This window comes from Delphinus delphis, chromosome 7 (genome assembly GCF_949987515.2).
Source record: "Delphinus delphis chromosome 7, mDelDel1.2, whole genome shotgun sequence".
In the NCBI taxonomy this organism is placed as follows: Eukaryota; Metazoa; Chordata; class Mammalia; order Artiodactyla; family Delphinidae; genus Delphinus; species Delphinus delphis.
The window spans coordinates 85,577,589-85,598,713 of NC_082689.1; the positions used below are offsets into that span (position 1 = coordinate 85,577,589).

Sequence of the window (21,125 nt, forward strand, 5' to 3'; positions counted from 1 at the left end):
CAGGTGCATAAACTTCCCCAATCTGTCACTGTTGTTTATTTAGCGTGTATGCTTCAAAATCTACTGATGGATGATACCCAACCAGCTTGAAGCTTGACTTTCAGAAACCAGAGCCTTGAAGTTTTGAGACTTTCTTAAAGTGTAGTCCAACGAGTTTTTTAGAATAGGAGCACATCTCTCAAAGATACCGTATCACATTTGTATGCTAATTTCAGTTCAACAAATAGGAAAAATAATTATGAGTAATAGCTCTCAGCTTTCAGATAATTCTTTTCATGTTCAAAGTGCTTGACAAACATTAATTAAATCACTGGCAGTCAAATTAGATAAATATGTTCTCTGTATGTGCATAACTATACCTTCCATGCACACAGTCTTCTAAATCACATCACTGCAGATCAAATATTTTTTTGCCATCTGAACTTGATTGGCTGACACTGATTCCGAGCAACAGATAATTACTGGAAGGGCTAATCATGAGGAGAGATTATGTAAGCTTTCTTTGTTTTTTAAACAAAAACATGAATTTATCCTTGATAAAAGGTACGGGATGAACCACAGCATAAAATGTTTCTGTCTCCAGGCCAGAAGGTAACAATGATAAAGCAAATTCCCTTGCATTATAGTGTTGGAATAGCTAAGCCCTAATTTAAAGAGATCATGTCATCAACGGAGAGTACATTTTATGCTTCCTGGGCTACTGATGTTTGTGGCTTCTTTAGCACCAAAAATGAGAAGGCTTTGCAGGCTAAATATGGTGTTGATTTCAGCAATACGGTAAATAATTGTTCATTAATACTAGGAATCCTTGGTGACTACTGACTTGAGAAGCATTTGGGCCAGCAAATTAAACATAATATATTTCATGATGATTTTTAGAAAAACTTAGTTATTTTTCCTTCATTGAATTTAATGAAGCTTTCCAGACCATCCCAAGGAATTAACTGCTCCCAATAGACCCCCCAAACGAAGTACATTCCAAGTAAAAAAGAGTGCTAATAGCATTCCATCCTTCAATAACACCTAACAAATTAACACACTCTACCTATCTACATCAGACAATTGAGAGAAGCCATGTATGTGCATGTGTAGACAAAACTTAGCCTGAGTCAGGCTTGGTTTCCTCGGATGCTAAAGCTGCAGAGCTACAAATGGAGGGGGCTTGACTTTCTCCTTCCACTCCATCTGCCAAAAACTAGCCTAGTCTGTTTCCAGGGAAGAAGGGTACTTGTTAATTGTCTCACAAGTTGCTGAGCAAAAGAACATCTAGTTCAACCAAATTGTCTTTTGGAAGGACTTTGCAAAACTATCCGTTGGAGTCATGGTAGCTGTTCATGTGGATCTCACAGAATGGTATTTGTTTCTCTTTTATAGAAATGCTAACTTGTATTCCTCTAAACCTGAAATATGAGAGGTTCCTCTTCCTTACTAATGAAAACCTGGAGTTCAGTGAGGTTATGTGATGTGTTCAAGGTAATATCCACAGCCCACATGGTTTGGATCTGACAGTTGACAGCAATAGAATCATAATTGACATGGTACTACATCTGCCTTAGTGTTTCTACAGTTAGACTCTTGCCATATCCCAGGAGTAAGAGTGAACTAAAAAAAAAAATTCAATTTATTAAACTAAAAACAAAAACAATTCTCCCTCTTCTCCCATCCTCAATCCCCACTTTCGGCAACCACCAATCTGTTCTCTGTATCTATTAGCTTGTTTAAATACATATATTTCTTTGGATAAATGCCCAAAAGTGGTATTGCTGGATCATATAATATTTTTATTTTTAGTTTTTTGAGGAACCTCCATACTGTTTTCCATGGTGGCTGCACCAGTTTACATTCCCACCAACAGTGCACAAGCATTCCCTTTTCTCTACATCCTCACCAACACTTGTTATTTCTAGTCTTTTTGATAATAGCCATTCTGACAGGTGTGAAGTGATAGCTCATTGTAGTTTTGATTTGCATTTCTCTGATGGTTAATGATGTATAGCATCTTTTCATGTACCTGTTGGCCATCTGTCTGCTTCTTTGGAAAGCTGTCTATTCAAACCTTCTGCCCATTTTTTAATCAAATTATTTTTTGCTACTCAGTTGTATGAGAAAATATTCACAAAATTTTCTTCCATTCAGTAGGTTGCCTTTTTGTTCTGTTGATGATTTCCTTTGCTGTGCAGAAGCTCTTTAGAAGCTCTTGATGTAGTTCGACTTGTTTAGTTTTGCTTCTGTTGCATTTGCTTTTGGTGTCAAATTCATAAAATCATTGCCAAGACCTATGTCAAGAAGATTACTGCTTATGTTTTTTCTGAGGAGTTTCATGGCTTCAGGTCTTACATTCAAGTCTTTAATCCATTTGAGTTAATTTTTATATATGGTACAAGATAATGGTCCAGTTTTCCTAACACCATTTATTGAAGAGACTATCCTTTCCCCATTGTATATTCTTGGCTCCTTTGTCATAAATTAACTGACCATACATGCATGGGTTTATTTCTGGGTTCCCTCTTCTCTTCCACTGATCTATGTGTTTGTTTTTATGCCAATACCACACAGTTTCAATTACTATACCTTTGTAATACAGTTTGAAATCAGGGACTAATGATGCCTCCAGCTTTGTTCTTATTTCTCAAGGTTACTTTGCCTATCCAAGGTCTTTTATATTCCATACAAATTTTAGCACTGTTTGTTTTATTTCTGTGAAAAATGCCATTGGTGTTTCAAGTGTACTCTAATTACATTTAGAGCAGGGAGTCATTGGTGTGACTGATTTTGAGCCCAGAAAGACATATAAGATATGTCTCTATTGTATAAGTTTGTTCTCCCTTCAGTATACAGACAAAAAATTAGACCTGACTCGGAATGTTTAAATGGGTTTAATATTTTAATAATTCCCAAATGTAAATGGTCTTAAAAGGTAAATAAAATGAGCAAATGCTCTGTACATTTTGAGTTATACTGATTCTTACAGTCAAAGTTTACTGTCTCAATTTCCTCACTTCTCACCACCCCGTCCTATGGGAACTCTTCCCTTGGAGGTTACACGTGACATTTTTCTTGTTAATTATACTAGCTCTGACTTAATGTCTGTTCTCCTTGACCTTTTTGCTGCATTTGACACTGTGGACTCTCCCCACCCAACACCGCCTACCACCCCTCATAAATACCCATTACTTGATCTCCTTGACATTTTTGTCTTCCCTGCTGACCTTGCCACCAGCCTTGTCTACCTCACATCACCTCCTGCCCAGATTACCACCCAGGCTTCCATCTGGTCTTACAGGTTCTAATCTCCCCTCCTCTAATCCAGAATGCCACAGCGACTAATCTTCCAAATATCTGTACTTTAACCTGACCTCAAAATCCCTTCTTACCTACAAGAACTTGCTTACCTTTCCAGTTTCATCTCCCTCACTTTCCTCCTGGCTCTTTATACTCCAGAAACACTTGGTCTTTTTTAGTCTCAAGGACACTAAGCTTGACCCCTCCTTAGGGCTCTGCAATAGCTAACTCTGTCTGAACTGCCCTTCCCCAGACCATGCCAAGACTGCTTGTTTCTTTCATTCAAGCCATTGTTTAAATGTTCCTCAGAAACATCTTACCTATTTTCCATACACTTATATTGACATCTCACATTTTATTTTCTTTGGAACAATTATTACTGTTTGATAATTGTGTATTTATTTGTTCCTCTCTGTCTCTCCTAAATGGAATGGAAGCTCCATGAGAGCAGGAACTTTTTATTTTACTGCTTTACCTCCAGAACTTAGAACATGCTTAAAGGTTAATGAAAATTTGTTAAATGATGAACAGTATCCATCATATCATTTCCAATTCATTCAACTCTGTTTCCCACTATTTCTATATACGCACACTTTACAGTCCACCCAGGTTGTTCTCACTATCCATGGAATGTATTCCCTGTTGTGTCAAGTGTGTTGACATTTTTTCTCCAACCAGATTATAAGCTTATGAAAGGTAGAGGCCCTTTTATACTTTTCCAGCCCTCCAGGCCTAGCAGAGTGCCGAACAGCATTTGGTATGTATTTAACACTTATTGATTTATTTCCAGCTGTAACATTATATACTGCACTACCGAGCACTTTTACATCAGTGGGGCTGAAACGGAAGTAAAAATAGGTCGACCATAAAACACCAGCAAAGAGCCCATGACAGAGTAAGAGATTTTTTTCTTAACTTCTAATTTGATTTGAGCAGCAAACTAAAGTTTTCTGGAATGAGGATGTGATGAATAGGAAGGTATACCTTGGGAAGTTTTGTGCTTCCTTCTCTAGCAATTGAGAGCCTGTACCACTGAGGGCCAACCATCTTCCAACTCTAAGGTGCTAAGGTCTATGTATACTGTTGTTGACTTGCCACAAACTTAAAGTCATCTTGGACTGCTTACTGATCTTTGATCCCTTACATATAACCACTAAACCCAAGTCATTTCTTTAGTGGCATTTATGTCTACCATTTCTTTTAAAATCCCACTTGCTACTTCAGAACCTGACAAGGTTATAGTCTCCTGTCTCATCTTCACCCCCTCCCCCTGCCAAATTCAAAATGATCTTCCATTAGATTAAATCTAAATTTGTCAGGCTCAAATTCAGGTCTTCTACCCTATCGTTTCAGCTTTGTTTTCTATTGTTTCTAAGTGAACCTTCTGTTTTAATTCATCTGATCTCGTACCTTTTCCCCACTGTTAGCTTGCTCATTTTTTTCCCAATGCCTTTGTTCAAGCAATTTCCTTTACCTTTTCCCTATAAACAAATCCAAATTCTACATTTCCTTTGTTGTCCTTTAAGAAAACTTCCCTTGGGACTTCCCTGGTGGTGCAGTGGTTAAGAATCCGCCTGCCAATTCAGGAGACATGGGTTCAAGCCCTGGTCTGCGAAGATCCCACATGCCGTGGAGCAACTAAGCCCGTGCTCCACGAATACTGAAGCCCGTGCACCTAGAGCCCATGCTCCACAACAAGAGAGGCCACCACAATGAGAAGCCCACGCACCGCAACAAAGAGTAGCCCCGGCCCACTGCAGTTAGAGAAAGCCTGCGCAGTAACAAAGACCCAACAAAGCCAAAAATAAATAAATAAAATAAATTTTAAAAAAAAGCTTCCCTTAATCTACATGGTTAATTTCCAATTTAAAATATGAATTTTATAATTGAATCCTTTTTTACTAATGGTGAATTGCTGATCATTTTATGTTTCATATTTTACACCCCCCCACCCCCCCAAGTAATGTTGTAATTTTCTTGGCAATAGGGACTTCATAATTCTTACAATCATGCACAGCTCTTGGCACCTCCAAGGATGAATGTGTTTGGTTGGGACATGACTCCAGAGGCCTGGTCAGAATTGCCTGGAATAAAGGTGAACCCTGACCAGGTGAGATGGAGCTTGGGCAAAAGGAATTCTTAAAACCAGTGGATACCTTCCTAATTAATGCCAAGTATGATTTCATACATCACTCAGACCATGTAGGCGAAACGGCAGAGTTAAAGACCTCTGATGCTGAATAGCTTTATATAACTGGTAACTGTAAGCCAGATGCTGGCAGCTATGTGAGACAGAAGATCTGAGTTTGAATTCTGGCTTTGTTTCCAATTAATCTGGGCAATACTCAGTAAGCGATTTACTTTCTCTGGGTGTCAGTTCTTCAACAGTAAAATGAAAAGATTAGACTCCAGATGATATTAAGGACTAGATAAGTTAATTAAAAATTGTATGAGTCATACCTCAGTGAAGATCCTGTGTGCCGCAACAAAGGCAGGACGCAGCCAAAAAAATAAGGAAAGTAAATAAATATTAAAAAAAAAGTTGTATGACTATTTCCATAGCAGTGAAATGGCAGCCATAGCCTTTGGAGTTCTTATACTTATTCCATGGGATAGGATTTACTAGTCTTGTGTGTTGTTAGGAACACTCACTTTCAGCTTTTGGCATTTACACTTTTCTGTTTCCCAATTTGTGTTAAAGTGTATGGACAGATGATTGATAAGGTTTTCACATGCTTATAATGCTGTTGTTCAGTTCAACAATGGTTTTAAACTTTGAGGGTCTTCATAGAGCCCGAATTTTGTTTAGAATGGAAGATAGTTTTAATTCTTCAATTTAAGGATAATATGTTTACTCACATAATTTAAAGCAACTTGTGGATGTAACTTTAAAGGCCTAATCAGTTTCCCTTATTTTGGTATGTCTCTCAACTCATTTCCACATCACAACCTAACTCTTCCAAGTTGCAGTTTTAAAAATGAAGTTTACCAGACTTCTAGTTACATTTGCATCTTCTGCCTTCTTCTGACTCATTTAACCCACAAGCTCCTTCCAAATACAAAATCCTTTGATTCGGAATCACAGAAATTTAAATGTGGAAGAAACAAATTCCTCCTTTTACAGGTAATTAAACGAGAGACCTAAAAGATCCTGGTGCTCTTTCTACAGACTATGAATTTTATAAATAAAAGAACTGAATTGAGATTAGGTTGCAGGGAAAAACAGGCAAAATTTGTGGACTGTAAGACCCAATAGAAATTGTGTTAATTGACATTTTATCGCAGAGAAAGTATGGATGGGAACGATGAAAGTCAAAGATTGTCACCACTGCTATCGCTCTGCTTTGTGATTTTTAACTACTTGGGTGACTCTTGAGGCGATTGGGGCTGCGCACATACCATTAACTCCCAAACTGCATATGAACTATTTGGAGTAGTGAGAACAGAAAGGACGCTCAAAATGTAGGTAAAGAAAGGAACGAGCCTGTCCAGAGGGTTCTGAGGGGACCAGGGGGAGGGAAATTAGGACGCGTTGGCCAAGCAGGTGCCTAGGAGGTGCGAGCTGCGCCTCAGGTAGCAGTGGCAGGGAAGAAGCCGGGTACGTGGCTCCAGCAGGCCAGGGAGGGGAACGGAGACCGGGGAGAGAAGAGACCGGCGGGAAAACTGCAGGAGGAAACCGAGGCTGACCTAGTGAGCAGCGAAGACCTTCTAGAAGGAAGGAGAAGGCACCAATGCAAGCTTACAACCAGACTAGGGATTAGGGAAAGAGTATAAACAAGCTTAAGGGTAAGACGCGGTGGCTGACTAGAGATGGGAAAGGGCGCGCGGGGAGGTGGGAGGCGAAGTGAGGTCCTAGGGCAGTGGGCAGGTGAGGAGAGACTCGGGGGTTGTGAGCGGAGGTCTCGCGGCTCGCGAAGGCGGGAGCGCCTGCTGAGTCAGAGACCCGCAACAACCTGGCCGCGCAGGGGGCGGAGTGGTGAGCGCGTGGGCGGGCCGGGAGGCGGGGCCTACGCCTGACGCGTCCCGAGGCCGCTGCGGCCGCGGGCCGGGCGGGGCGGCGGCGGCGGCGGCGGCGGCCGCGGGGGAGGGGCACGGCGTCAGCGCGTCGCCGGCTGGGCCGCGCTGGTGGCCAGGAGGGAGAGACTAGGAGGAGGAGGAGGAGGAGGTGAGTAGGCTCCGGGCTGGGGAGCCGCGCGGACCGGCGGGGAGGCGGGGAGCGCGGCCCCTCCCCTCCTTGGCGCCCGCCTCGCGGGGCCGCGCGGCTTGGAGTTCCCAGAGGGGCTGCGGCGGCGGCGGCGGCGGCGGCGCGGGGAGCCGGGGGGCGGAGCTGAGGGCCGCGCGGGCGGCGCGCTTCCCGGACGCACGCGCTGCGTTCGCGGCGCCGCCGTCCGCCCCGCGCCCTGAGCTGGGCACCCCGGCTGCTGTGTCTCATTCCTGATACGCGCTGGCCATTTTCTGACCTTCTTTTCTTGGGTTCTGCGCGCCTTGCGGGCCGGCTTCCCGCAGCCAGCGCGCCGCAGCCGCCTCGTCGCGCGGCCGGTGAGGGTGGCTGGGGGCGCGTCGCCTTCTCGCGGGGAGGAGGTGGGGCCGGGCTCCCGGCCTTGGCCCGAGGAGCGGAGGGGCCGCCTTGCCGACCACGAGACTGCCGGGCCAGTGGTCCCTCGCGCCGCGCGCCGCCAGGTCTTCCTGAAGGACCCTTTGCGCGTGGCCCCATTATCGCCCTAACTCTCCTGACCTCAGCAGCCCCTTAGCGGAGGCTAAAGACCTCGCTCACTCTGCGCTCTCCCCGCCCCCTTCCCTCCTCTGAAGATCCCGCATATACTTATTTTAATCGGGACCCAGGCAGTCTGTTCGGGCGGGGGAAAGGGTCTCTGAATTTGACCTGTAAATGCAGCCGTGTACCCAGCAGCGAGGTTGCAGTACTACGTTAATTTAACCTTTAGTCTAGAGGGAGTTCTTTTTTTTTTTTTTGGTCTCTCCTCTCTGGCAAAGGCAACTTCTAGAGTTTTCTGAGAACTGTACTGCATTACATTGTCTTTGAGATAATTCTTAAGTTAGCGCTTGGAGGCAGTGTGATGGGAGGTTCAAAGAGAAGGCTTTACACTTTTTCCTCCACCTGTATCACAGTTTGAAATGGAAAACGTGCGTTGACGGTGATTTTCCACACCAGGTGGGTTGCAGAATGCAGCCCCCGTGAGCCGTGGCTCTCCTTGGTTATTGGGTGCTACCCCTGAAGTTGATTTTAAAGTTCAACAGAATGGTCAGGTAAAGGAGCTGTTGAAAAGAAATCCAGTATAATTCAATAGAGCCATTTTATTGGATTCTATTAACCTGTTTAACCTTAAGCTAGAACATGGCAGGAGTTTCATGTAGGAGCCCACGTACCAAGTGCAATATTGAATTTTAATTAGTGCATTCCAGGTTTGATGTGGAATAGATTCACATTTCTCACTGCCTTTCATTATATATTTTCCTTAGGATCTTGTATTTAAGAAACAGTTTTAGTATTGGGAGGTGGGAAGAGTACCCTTTGAATCATGAAAGTTTCTTTGACGAACTTGAAAACTGGGTAGGTAAAATGTGAACCGTGATACTGAGATAAGGTAGGAAACTGAATTTTATAGCATTACCAATTTGAGAAGTTAAGAAGGCTTTTTTACTCCTGTTTTGAAACCGTGTTGACAACTTAATCTGACAGACTGCAGAAGTACAGAATTTTCTGTTTGTGAGGAAATTCAGCAGTTAACTATTAATTATTATTAATAATTAATTTATTGCAACCCTATAATTTTGCAGAGTAAAAGTAATCCAAGTTTCCTGAAGAGATTTAACATGAACTGAATAGAACTAGTTGACTTAATCGAACACCTAGGTAGATCATTCATACCTCCCCAATGGATATTTTTGTACCAAAATTTGTTTTGATTTTGATGTCTTAAAAACAAAAAGCCAAGTTATTACTAACGTTGAATTTTTTGCCCGGTGTTTTGAGTATATGCCTTAGTTTGTGATTTGGAGTCATTAGATCAAATGATACAGATTATATTTAGGCAATCTTTACATTTCATCAATTGAAACAGTACTTTCCAGTTTGTTTGAATTTAGTAACTATTTTCACTTCGAGAATGTTTATTCATATTCTTGATTCAGATAGTCTGTGTCAATTCCAGCAGGTTGGCATTGCAAGAGTCCTAGGGTTATGGTGTATGTAACCTTGATATTAATTAGGAAGAAAGGTCCTGTAACACATGGAGTCATCGAATTCCAGCATCCTCAGCTCCCTTTTGGTAGTGGTCCTCAATGCAGAAGTCCCCAGGTCCTTGCTGGGGTAGGGTGAATTCTTTGCATCTCCCACTCCAGTGTTTACTGCAGGTGTTTAGTAGATACTTTTTGGCTTGTGTGCATTTTCCCTGGTGTGGCTTCATGTAAGGTGGGCTGTGTTTTATTCATCTTTGTATGCTTCATGTCAAGCGAAGTGTACTTTGTAATGCTTGTGGTTTTGTTGGGCTTAATCAAATTTAAGAAGGTAGCAGAGTGCTTGGAAGTCATGAATCATGATATTATAAACTTGAAATACCTCATTTACATTTTTGTGTTGAATAGATACTCTGTTAGGCTGAATTCCAATATTGAAAGAGGTAGCAGGTATCTAATATTTTAGATAAATTGAGGCAAGAGGTTAACATTGAGAATTTTGTTCTTTAATGTACATTACCCACTGTGAAATTGGAAAAGGACACCATTATTTAAATTTTTTGATAGGACACCTCAGTTGAGCTAAAATAATACAAATTTTCCACTGGAGCAAAGTTTGAGAATTGTGAATTGAATGACCCTAATTGTTACTGTACGCCACGTTTTAAGGCCTTGGTTTCACTTTATAAAGATATATTTTTCAGTACATAGACTTCTGGAAGCAGCATGACTTACGGAGTTCAGACTCCTGTGGTAAAAAGCTGTCCTGAAATGATATTTTACACAGTTTCTGGCTGATGCCTTGTGCTTCATGGTGGTGATAATGAAAACAAACAAACAAACCCCAAACCAAACAAACCTTACTGTATTTTCTTTTTCCCTTAGGCTTATATTCTTTCTTTAATAGATTATTATAGTGTGCTTTGTTTATTAAAAAAAAAATTACTGAGGAAATTTTTCAAGCATTTCTTTTGGAAAGTACCACCACTCCACCCTTTGAATAGCCTTGGCAAGTAATGTTTGGGCAAATGCAGGGCCATTTCCATAGTGTGATTCCTATTTGAGTATGTTGAGTTATATGAATAATAGTTTTCATAGGGACATCATCTTTGGACTACGTGCATTTTTTTTTCCCCTCATGACACTATTACTGAAAACAATTGTACAGTACAGTATGATAGTGCTTAATTTGTAGGGGGCAAATAATTTCATATCTATCATTGCTGGTTCCTGTGTCAGTCCCAGGCTACCTGGCCCACCCACTGCCTGTTCTGTCTTTTCCACCCACTTCTTGAATTGATTTTTAAGACTGAAAATACCTTAAGATCCCCAGCCTCTTCAGGAGGTGGGATCTGGAATTATTCTGGTGCCCTCAGGATCCATTGCTCACAGAGGTTTGGTGTCTTACTATATCCTTGGCAGGTACTCACTTTGAGTTTCAAAATGAGATTCTCATTTTGAAAAATGCTTTCACTCATCAGGAGTTTTGAAATATATGGCATAAACATTTTAGGGAAGTATGTGTGAAGCATCTAGAATATATTAATATAGATTTAGATGGAATTAGTTTATAGAATCAGACAATTGATAAGAATTAGTGAGACTGTCTAGTCGTTTTCTCCCACACTTGAAGGTCACACTTAAGTCATTTAAACTCAAGATTACAATTTTTTTGAGTACTTATTTTTAAAAGTGAAGCAGTTCTGCAGTATTTCTTTAGCATAAAATAATCCATAGAGTTGATATATTTCTTTTATTATTCCTTTTTGTATTCCAAATCCCTTGTGGACCTGGAACCTTGTCTTGAGCCTGCTCCAGAGCTCTTCCTCTCCTCGCCATCCTCTCTTCCTTCAGGGAACTTGGACCTGGTCTTGTCCATGGTGGACGGTTGGGGTCCTATTTCAACTGGGGCAGAACTAGCAGAGTCAAGATACCTTGATACTGCTTCTCAGACTCACACTCACTGGATTGACTTCTTAGGTACTGAGGACAGGACAGCTGAGAGCTGGGCTCTTTGGCTGTTATAATTTCAGCTTTTTTTGAGGGTCAACTTTCATTTGCATCTGACGCTAGGACACCCTGGTCATCCAGTCATTATGTAGATCCCCTTCCTGACTACCCTGCTCTTGGTTCTCTGCCTTTGTAGCTGAGTTACTTACTGGGTGATTTCTATCCAGTTTCAGTGGTAACTAATTATTTTCAGGTGTTTGATTTTCTAACCAGGTTTTCTCTCAGTTTTGAGCTTTCATTTGACCAAGTATCTGTTATACTTTCCCATAGCACATTTGTTCGTTATCTGTCTTTCTTTCTAGACTGTGTGTACCCAGAGTGTTGGGACCGAATTTGTGCTGTTCCTGTTGGTGTCCTCAGCACTTAGTACAGTACCTGGCACATAACAGGTGATAAATAAATATTGATTGGATATAATCAATAGTATGTTATCAGTATGGGAAACCAATTTTCATATAGAAATTGAGAATTCATACAAGAAGTTCAGACATTTCATTGCCATCATAAGTACTAGGGAGTCTGTATATTTTAAATTACAAGCATATCCACATACAAAATAGCATCATTAGTCATCTTGCAGGGAGTTTATTTAAGAAGAAAATGTATATAATTTTCACCATGTATTGTTAGGTGTTGCACATTTCTGTTTTTCTGGAGTTTGATTAAATGTATATTATTTTATATTTCTTACAAATAGAAGTTTCATGGCACTATAAAGAAGTGAATTTAATGGCCCTATTTTTTTTTTTTTTTGCGGTACGCGGGCCCCTCACTGTTGCGGCCTCTCCCGTTGCCGAGCACAGGCTTTGGACGCACAGGCTCAGTGGCCGTGGCTCATGGGCACAGCCGCTCCGCGGCATGTGGGATCTTCCCGGACCGGGGCACAAACCCGTGTCTCCTGCATGGACAGGCGGACTCTCAATCACTGCGCCACCAGGGAAGCCCTAATGGCCCTATTTTTGTGCATTAGTAATTATATACTAAAGAGTAAATTCTCATTAAGAGGCCCTTAAATGCCTGCTCATAAAAAAAGAGAGACCTCTTTGATTTTGTTCTCCATACAATCCCAGTTATTGTATTGAAGCAAGTCATCAAACTCTTTAGTAGTCTAAACCTTTAATTTGGTTTCAGAACAGTAGTCATGTATTGAATACCCAAATTACCATGTCTTTAACAAGTAATGCAGACACTTATTAAAAAAGTAATGACCATAACTTTTCGTGTAGAATTTCTTGTGCTAATTTTTTAAAGAGGACTGTTGAACTGCATTCCCCATGAAGGCCAAAATCTCATACTTTAAAGGATAGTGGAGTATACATTTATGTGTAGAGAGGAGGGGGTGGTAATTTTTGTAGTGGAATTTTTAAGTGGATAGTTTACTAATTATGTTGAGGTAAACACTTTACAACTCTAAGAGGAAAACTTCAATTATCTGAATGAGATGAGGTATGTGAAATTAATTCAGATAAGTGGGGGAATCCTTAGTGTAAATGGTGCATGTCAAGGACCATGACCTCAATCTTGATTTTTATTTTTTCTATGTATCTGTCAGCTGGTTTTACCTTACTAGATTCTGATTCTTTTTGATCATGCTGGGAATCATTGACGGAGGAGGTAAAGTTTGCTCTATAATTTTTTTTTTCTTTTGCCACAGAGGGAATCCAGAATATCGTATTCTGTGACAAGTATAATTGCTCATCTCTCGCCTGTACTGCCTGCCCTTTTAGGAGGTACACCACAGCCTCCCATTTTGTCACCTTCCTGTCAAACGTCAAATGTGTTTGGGGACTCCTTGAGAATACACTTGATTTGAAATTAAAGCCACACTCCTCTGTCCAGTCTCAAGATGTTTTCCTGCAAGTTGTTGCAACAAGTTGTGGAGGGTGAATTGAGCTGGATAAAACCTTGATTCTTTTCCTGTCCCCCTTGGGCTTTAATATTTAAGCAGCAGTTTGCACTGTAAGCCCTTGAAATAGAAACAAGCATTGGGGCATAACCCCTGACCTTTGCAAATCCTAACTTGAAATGAAAATTTTTGTGATTGATTAGAGTGTTTTAGGAAAATGATTTCTGCTGCCATTTACTAAGGTTTGCAGCATTCCTGGGCTCCTGGCATCTGAAAGTTATTGTGCAATCTGTAGATAGTCTGTGTAGCTGTGGTGACATTTTCCTCTAGGCTTTGGTTTTTTTGGTATGTTTTGTTTAAACAGAGGTAAGCTCATCTTAGCAGCAGAGGTGTGTGCTATCTGACACCTCTGTAAGTGAATTTTACTTCTTTCTTCAGCATTACCTATAGATGCTTTACTTAAACCACCTCAGAACATGGCTCTTTATTTTCAGCATCACCAGCTTCCTTTTCACCTCTTGGTCTTTGAGATACAAGACGGTTCATATCATGATTGCCTTGGGTAGAGTGGATATGATTATCAGCAAGCTCTGTATACAGACCTTGTGAGCAATTTCTAGTTCATTGCCTGAGACCTTCTTAAATACATGCAGGCAATATGATTGAAGAGTTTAGGCTTCAGGGTCAGTCCAAACTGATTTTGACTCTGTACCATTTATGAACAGCATGTCTTTGGGGGAAGTTAGTTACTTCTCTGGGTTTCAGTTTCCTCATATGTAATATAGGAATAATATCAGCTTAGTGTATTGAGTTTTTTTTTAAAGAGTAATCTTAGCTGTATTGATTTGTTGTCATGTGCAGATAAGTGTTCAATAATGTGAATTAATGAACTATCTGGATCATACACGATTTTAAAAAAAAAGTAGATTTTGTTCCATTTGATAACAGAGATAGTCAAGTAAGCAAGAATTATTCCAAATAGAGGTCTTGCACAGTTGACTTTGTTTTTCTTTTATTCCTATAACTGCTTTGCTATTATATGTTTTATTTATTTATTTTTATGTCTTTATTTTTTATTATTTTTTATTGGGGTAGAGTTGTTTTACAATGTTGTGTTAGTTTCTACTGTACCAAAAAGTGAAGTAGAGTTCCCTGTGCTATACAGCAGGTTCTTATTAGTTATCTATTTTATATATATTAGTGTATATACGTCAATCCCAATCTCCCAATTCATAACCGCCCCCCTCCCTGGCCTTCCCCCTCTTATTTGTTCTGTACATCTGTGTCTCTATTTCTGCCTTGCAAACCAGTTTATCTATACCGTTTTTCTAGATTCCACATGTATGCGCTAATATACGATATTTGTTTTTCTCTTTCTCTTTTGAAAGTACATAAGACTTTTGCAACAATCTATTTATATACAAAGGATATACCGATATGTGGGATAGGGAAGCAGAATGTGGAGTGTACTTGCTGGAGTAAGACAGACTTGGATTTGAATATAGATCTAACATTTGAGTAACCTTGGGCAGGGTTCTTTACTTTTTTGATTAAAACTTTTCATCTGTAAAATGGGTATTAAAGTTTAAAGAGTTAAAAAGGGAAAAAAGGATAATAAAAAGGTTGTTAAGACTTAAGAGATCAGGTACGTAAAATATTGAGTAAAGCTGGAATCCATAATACTGATAATTTTTATTATGACTGGAAAAGTGGCTTTACTTCTCTGAAGTAAAGAAGCTTCCTCATCTGTAACATGAATATGTGGGAAAATTAATAGAGTTATTATGAGTATTAAATGAGATAATACATGTAAGAACTCATTAAATGTTAATTGCTGGGCTTCCCTGGTGGCGCAGTGGTTGCGAGTCCGCCTGCCGATGCAGGGGACGCGGGTTTGTGCCACGGTCCGGGAAGATTCCACGTGCCGCGGAGCGGCTGGGCCCGTGAGCCGTGGCTGCTGAGCCTGCGCGTCTGGAGCCTGTGCTTTGCAAAGGGAGAGGCCACAACAGTAAGAGGCCTGCATACCGCAAAAAAAAAAAAAAAAAAAAAGAGTTAATTGCTACTGTTATTTATATTATTATTAATTCAGTTTCAGAACAAATTGGACCAATTTTGAGTCAAAATGAAAGAATTCATACAGATACTTAATATATTTTTTATGTTGGGGGATATTTACTATGGATTTGGGGATGGCAAGTTATCATTCATTAGCTTTCAGTGTTTCCTTAAGACAGCAGTAGTTCTGAAGTTGTGATATACAGGCCTTTTGGGGTCACTGAGACCCTTTCAGGGCGTCCATTAGGTTAAAACTATTTTTATAGTAATACTGTTTGCCTTTTCCACTGTTTTTACATTTGCCTTGCTGATACTAAAGGAATAGTGGGTAAAACTGTGGGTATCTTAGTAGATATTAAATGGCAGTGGCACCAGGGTGTACTAGTAATCATTGTATTCTTCACTACCACGCATTCACTGTAAAAAAAAAAACAAACAAAAACTCAAAAAGCCAGTTTTACTTGAGTGTCCTTAATGAAGCAGTAAAAATTATTAGTTTTATTAAATCTTGATCCTTGAATGCATTGTTTTAATATTCTATGTGATGAGGTAGGAAATATGCAGAAGGCACTTCTGCTACATATCCAGAGTACATTGTTTGTCTCAAGGAAAACCCTTACGTGTTCTTTTGAGTTGTGAGCTGAGCTAGCCGTATTTTGCATGAAACATCATTTTTACTTGAAAGAATGACTACCAGACAAACTAGGATTATTTAGACTTAGGTATTTGGCAGTGATATTCTTGAAAACGAACACAGTGAGACTTGTCACTTCATGGCAAAACAATAGACAATATTTGTTGCTGATGATAAAATTTGAGCTTGCTAGTGAAAATTAAAATTTTGGAAAACCTAAGTCAACTGCTGTGCTCTTGTCAGCTTCCCAGTACTTAAAGAGTTTTCTGATGGGATGGGTGGTGATATTATGAATGTGAGTTTTTGCTATGGTATTAATTATGTCAAGATTTTCAATATTTATATAACTCAATGAATGAATATTTTCAAAGTGATCAGTGTTACAATGTTATGGTAAAAGGCCCTTATAGAAAGCAAGTAACAGAATACAAAAAGCTTATGTGATATTAGATTTCATATTACAGCTAACCGAAAACTCCTACTTGTCAAGTTTTGGTGTAGTATCAAAGAAGAACATCCACAGTTATCTGAAAATGATATTAATATTAACATATACTTTATTTCTTCTCACTGCATATATGTGTGGGGCTATTTTTTTTCATGTAGTTCAATCAAAACAATGTATCACAACAAATTGAATGTAGAAGCAGATATGAGAATCCAGCTGTCATCTATTAAGTTAGACATGAAAGAAATTTGCAAAAGTTGTAAAACAGTATTATTTTTATCGCTAAGCTTTTTTTGTATAATAAAGTAATTTTTCATAAAATATATTCTCATACTAAATGTCATTAAAAATTTTAAATGAATCAGGAAAGCAGAACATATTTTGTCACAAAACTGGAACTTAATCATTGTCTTGCACATTCTAGAAATGGAAACTATTCTATTTCATTCAACAAATACTTGCAGAGTGTATGTGAATAAGCAGTTTCCACGTGCAGGAACTCAGTGTAGGTAGGGAGATAGATGTCTTCATTTTCAGATACTAACAATTCACTGAAACAAGTGCTTTAATAAACATCTGTTCAAAGTTGCATATTTTTTTCACCAAAAAAAGATAGCAAACTAAATGCCATTTTATAACCTGAGTTTTTCCCCCTGTTAACACTATAGAGCAAATCTTTTTTCATGTTAATGTTTATAGATCTATGACATCATTTTATAATAGTGAAAAATTGGAAACAACCTAAATGTCCCATGGATGGGAGAATCAGCTCAATTGTGTTGCATCTCATATCAATTTTTAAATTAAATTATAAATCACGCTTTAAAAAAATTTAAAAAATAGTTAACATTTTCGCCTTTAATTCCTAATATGGTAAATATTGATAATTATAACTCATTAACAAAAGCTCTTGGGAGTCCTCAATTTTCAAGAACACAAAGGAGGCCTGATACTAAGAAGTTTGAGAACTGTTTCTTTAAGGAATGGTGGCTAGAGTCATCAAATGAACAAAGTTCTAAAGTTTTAATATTTTGCGTATTTCTTTGAAATATGTACTACATACCTCTAGTTTCTTTTCCTGGTTGTAATGATATGTTACTGGATAGAGTTCTGTGTCATTCTCCAAGTAGGCAGAAGGTTCCTGTGTGTTTTTAAAGAAGATTTTCATTTTTATTTAAGATCGCTGCTACCTATATTGTTGCTACCCAGAGTTGAGATAATGGTTAATGGTCACTTTATCAGCGGATTCATTCTTGATACTACTCTTTTGGTTGCGAGCTATTCATGTAGTTTTAAGCGCTGTTCACCATGGCAGGCTACTTAAGGGTTGTAGTGAAATTCACTTTGCTGAAAATAAACTGCCATTTTCTCTGAAGTCTTTACACTAGGCTAATCTGTCTGCTGTGAAGTCTTCCTGACATTTCATAGCTATTTTCTAGATGGTCAGTCCACAACTTGTGAATGTGTTTGTGAATTACTTATTTGCCAACAATATAATATGAATTACAGATGGGTTCCATAGTGCCATTGATACTATGGGCAGAGCCTCATTGTGGATCATTAACATCTTTCTTTGGGGAATTATATTCTGACTCCTAGAAGTCTAGCCAAATAAATTACTCCATTGCAGTCCAACAGTGGCAAGAAACCCCCTTTTCCCGCTTACAATAGAAACAGGAGTGCTAAAGCTTTAATAGAAGCAAGAGAGGCATTCTGAAGCAACGCTCAAGAGACGCAGGTTATCCTAGGCACCCCAGGTGGGTAGAAAGGGTGGTGAGTAACCCTCTCAGGTGAAGCAGGTGTAGAAACTTTGGGTCAACCAGCAATGGTGGAGGGAAGAAGAAGGGATATTCTAGATACTGCTTGCAGGTGATAGATACCCTTTTGCGGCAGTTGCTAAAAAAGTAAGGGATGGGTAGTCCTAGGTTGGGAAATCCATATGTATAGAGTCTTGTTGTGTTGTGCTCTTACGTTTGGTTATCATATGAACTGAACTCAAGAAATAGAACAACAAGCCAGTTGGGAAGGTTGAACTCATAGATTTATAGGCCAGAGGTTTGAATGTAAAAGGAAATGATGAACTCCAGGGGCATTCATAATCAGAAAGAGCAGTGGAAGCCAGGAGGGTGTTGGAATATGCAAGCTGTTCACAAGGGCCCCAAACAAATTCACGTTACAGGGTGGCTGTTAGGGCAGGGGTAGAACTGGTGATCAGCTGGCACAGTTCAGTCAAAGAATGCTGTGACTCAGCCTGCTGCCTTAGGGTCTCTGGTAGGAAATATAGACTTTTAAGAGTGGTATCCATACAGGAAACCTGTTATGGGGAATGGTGGATATAAAGCAGAAAGCAAGAACCAGGAGAACCTGTGCACACAGATGAGGCCAACTTGGGAGAACTAGAATTTGGCCTGAAGTTGAGCTTGTCTTATTTCTGCTCAAGGGTATTGTTTGACCCCTTGGATTGAGGCAAGGCTGAGCCAAAGTGGCAAGCAGAGTGACCATAGCTAGCTGTGTGTAGTGGAGTGACAGACCTGCCCAAGAAATATTTGTTAAACCAATGGATGGAAGTAAGGCAGGGGAACAACTGGGTCATTACACTCATGTTCTTCATGCAACAGACACTAGGCACCATATTACCTACCCACTAAATATTCTCTAGGCTAGGGTTCAGTAAACTTCTTTTTTAAAGCACCAGATAGTAAATATTTTAGGCTTTATGGGTGATTATGGTCTCTGTTAAGTTTGCCATTGTAGTGTGAAAGCAGCCGTAGAAAAATCCATAAATGAATGAGTAGCTATGTTCCAATGAAACTTTGTTTATGGAGACTGGAATTTGAATTTCATGTAATTTTCATATGTCGCAAAATATTGGTCTTTTAAAAAAACTTTTCATCCATTAAAAAATACAAAATCCATTCTTAGATCATAGCTGTGTAAGAAAAGGCAATGGACTGAGTTTTGGGCCACAGGCTCTGATCTTTGTTTTAGGCAAATAAATGACTATCAGTTATGATGCAGAAAGCATCATATTAGCATTACTGAAACAGATGTTCTCTAGGACAATGCTGTTGGTGACACTGTCTTGTTTTATAGGTGACACTGATACAAATCCGTTCAAGAATTTAGATGTGACATCTGCAGCAGGTTCAGATCTCTCAGCTATAAGACAAACTGGATACTTCATAAAGATTGTCATCTATTATGCGCAGAGAGCCAAAATCCGTTACTGAGATTGTCTGGGTGAACTGCCTGCTGGGTCCAGTGATGCACTAGTAGACAGAGAAGTTGAAAAAGAAGGCTGGCATATTCTTTGGATGACTGGCAGAATGTGACACCAATATGGCATCGAGCCCTACTGTGATTCCAAGAACTGCATGACTAAATAAAAATGATTTTTTTGGCAGGGGTGGTTCAAGTAACTTTGATCTTTACTTGGGGAATGTGTAATGCATTATCATTCCATAGTGACACATGGTGATTGCTTTGGTAATCAGACTTTAAAGATCCTGTCTGTTGATGGATTTTAATGTATTACAGTTATCACCTTTTAGTATTGGGCTTTTTTACACTAAGGGTAATATTGTAAAGAGAAACATCTGCTTAACCTAAAAAAATTAACCTAAAAACGTTAATTTAAAGACTATGATTTCACATGGAAGTTTTTGCTTGGGAGATTTTTGAAATTTTGCTCTCCCCTAGCGTGTTTAAAATATGCTTCTATTTGTAAAAAGCTACTGCTCCCAGAATTTTCTAGGAGAATATCCTTTTGTGTAGGCTACTGAAATCAATAGTAAGTAGAAAATCGTATTCTACAGTGCTAATGTGCATAGAACATAGTATTATAAATTAATACTAACTACTACTATTAATTAATGTCTTCAGACCTATTAAATAAATTCACTTAAAATGATTTAACAAGGGCTTCCCTGGTGGCGCAGCGGTTGAGAGTCCGCCTGCCGATGCAGGGGACACGGGTTTGTCCCGGTCCGGGAAGATCCCACGTGCTGCGGAGTGGCCGGGCCCGTGAGCCATGGCTGCTGAGCCTGCGCGTCCAGAGCCTGTGCTCCGCAACGGGAGAGGCCACAACAGTGAGAGGCCCGCGTACCGCAAAAAAAAAAAAAAAAAAAAAATTTAACAAGCAGATGTTAACTGGAAATAAACATATGTATTTTCTAGAACTATTGAATCACAAGAAAACTGGAACATCAAAGTACTCTCTGAACCAAGTCACTGTTTTATTTGGTTAGAGTCCCTGCTTTTGGCATACATCTATTTATACCAGTTATAGAGGATTTGAAAGCAGTGCTGGGAAATGAGGTGGGTGGATTCTCTCAAAGTTGAATCCCATTTTTTTCCTCAGTGAGTCTTCAACATTTTTTTCATCTAGCATTCAACAAAAACTCTGGCAGCCGAGGATGTAAAACATAGATTACATTTTATATAGTTCATACAGCTCATCTACAAACAGAAAAAGATTTCCTCATGACTTACCTTGAAATCTTTATTTAAGGCCTATACTAATCAGTTTGTCAGTGTGCCACTGCTACTATTGCACATTTTTGGTCAGAGTGCAGTGCAACTAAAAGCCATCCTGCTAGGAAAAGATTTGAAGATTGCTGAATAGTGGAAGTTACACACATCTAATTTACAAGTCA

The 21,125-nt window shown here is 39.6% G+C and overlaps 1 protein-coding gene across 9 annotated transcripts in view; it reads left to right on the plus strand.

The window, feature by feature from the left end:
• The first annotated feature begins 7,378 nt into the window (after positions 1 to 7,378).
• GTDC1 (glycosyltransferase like domain containing 1) overlaps positions 7,379 to 21,125 on the plus strand; it is a 437,175-nt gene continuing 423,428 nt past the window's right edge. For 7 of the 9 annotated variants that reach the window (XR_009520175.1, XM_060016852.1, XM_060016862.1 and 4 more), the window contains exon 1: positions 7,394 to 7,447. The gene's annotated coding sequence lies outside the window, so the exon portion shown is untranslated. Of the gene's footprint in view, positions 7,448 to 7,505; positions 7,822 to 21,125 lie in introns of those variants that run through there. The other 2 variants (XM_060016855.1, XM_060016853.1) reach the window with 2 other exon arrangements.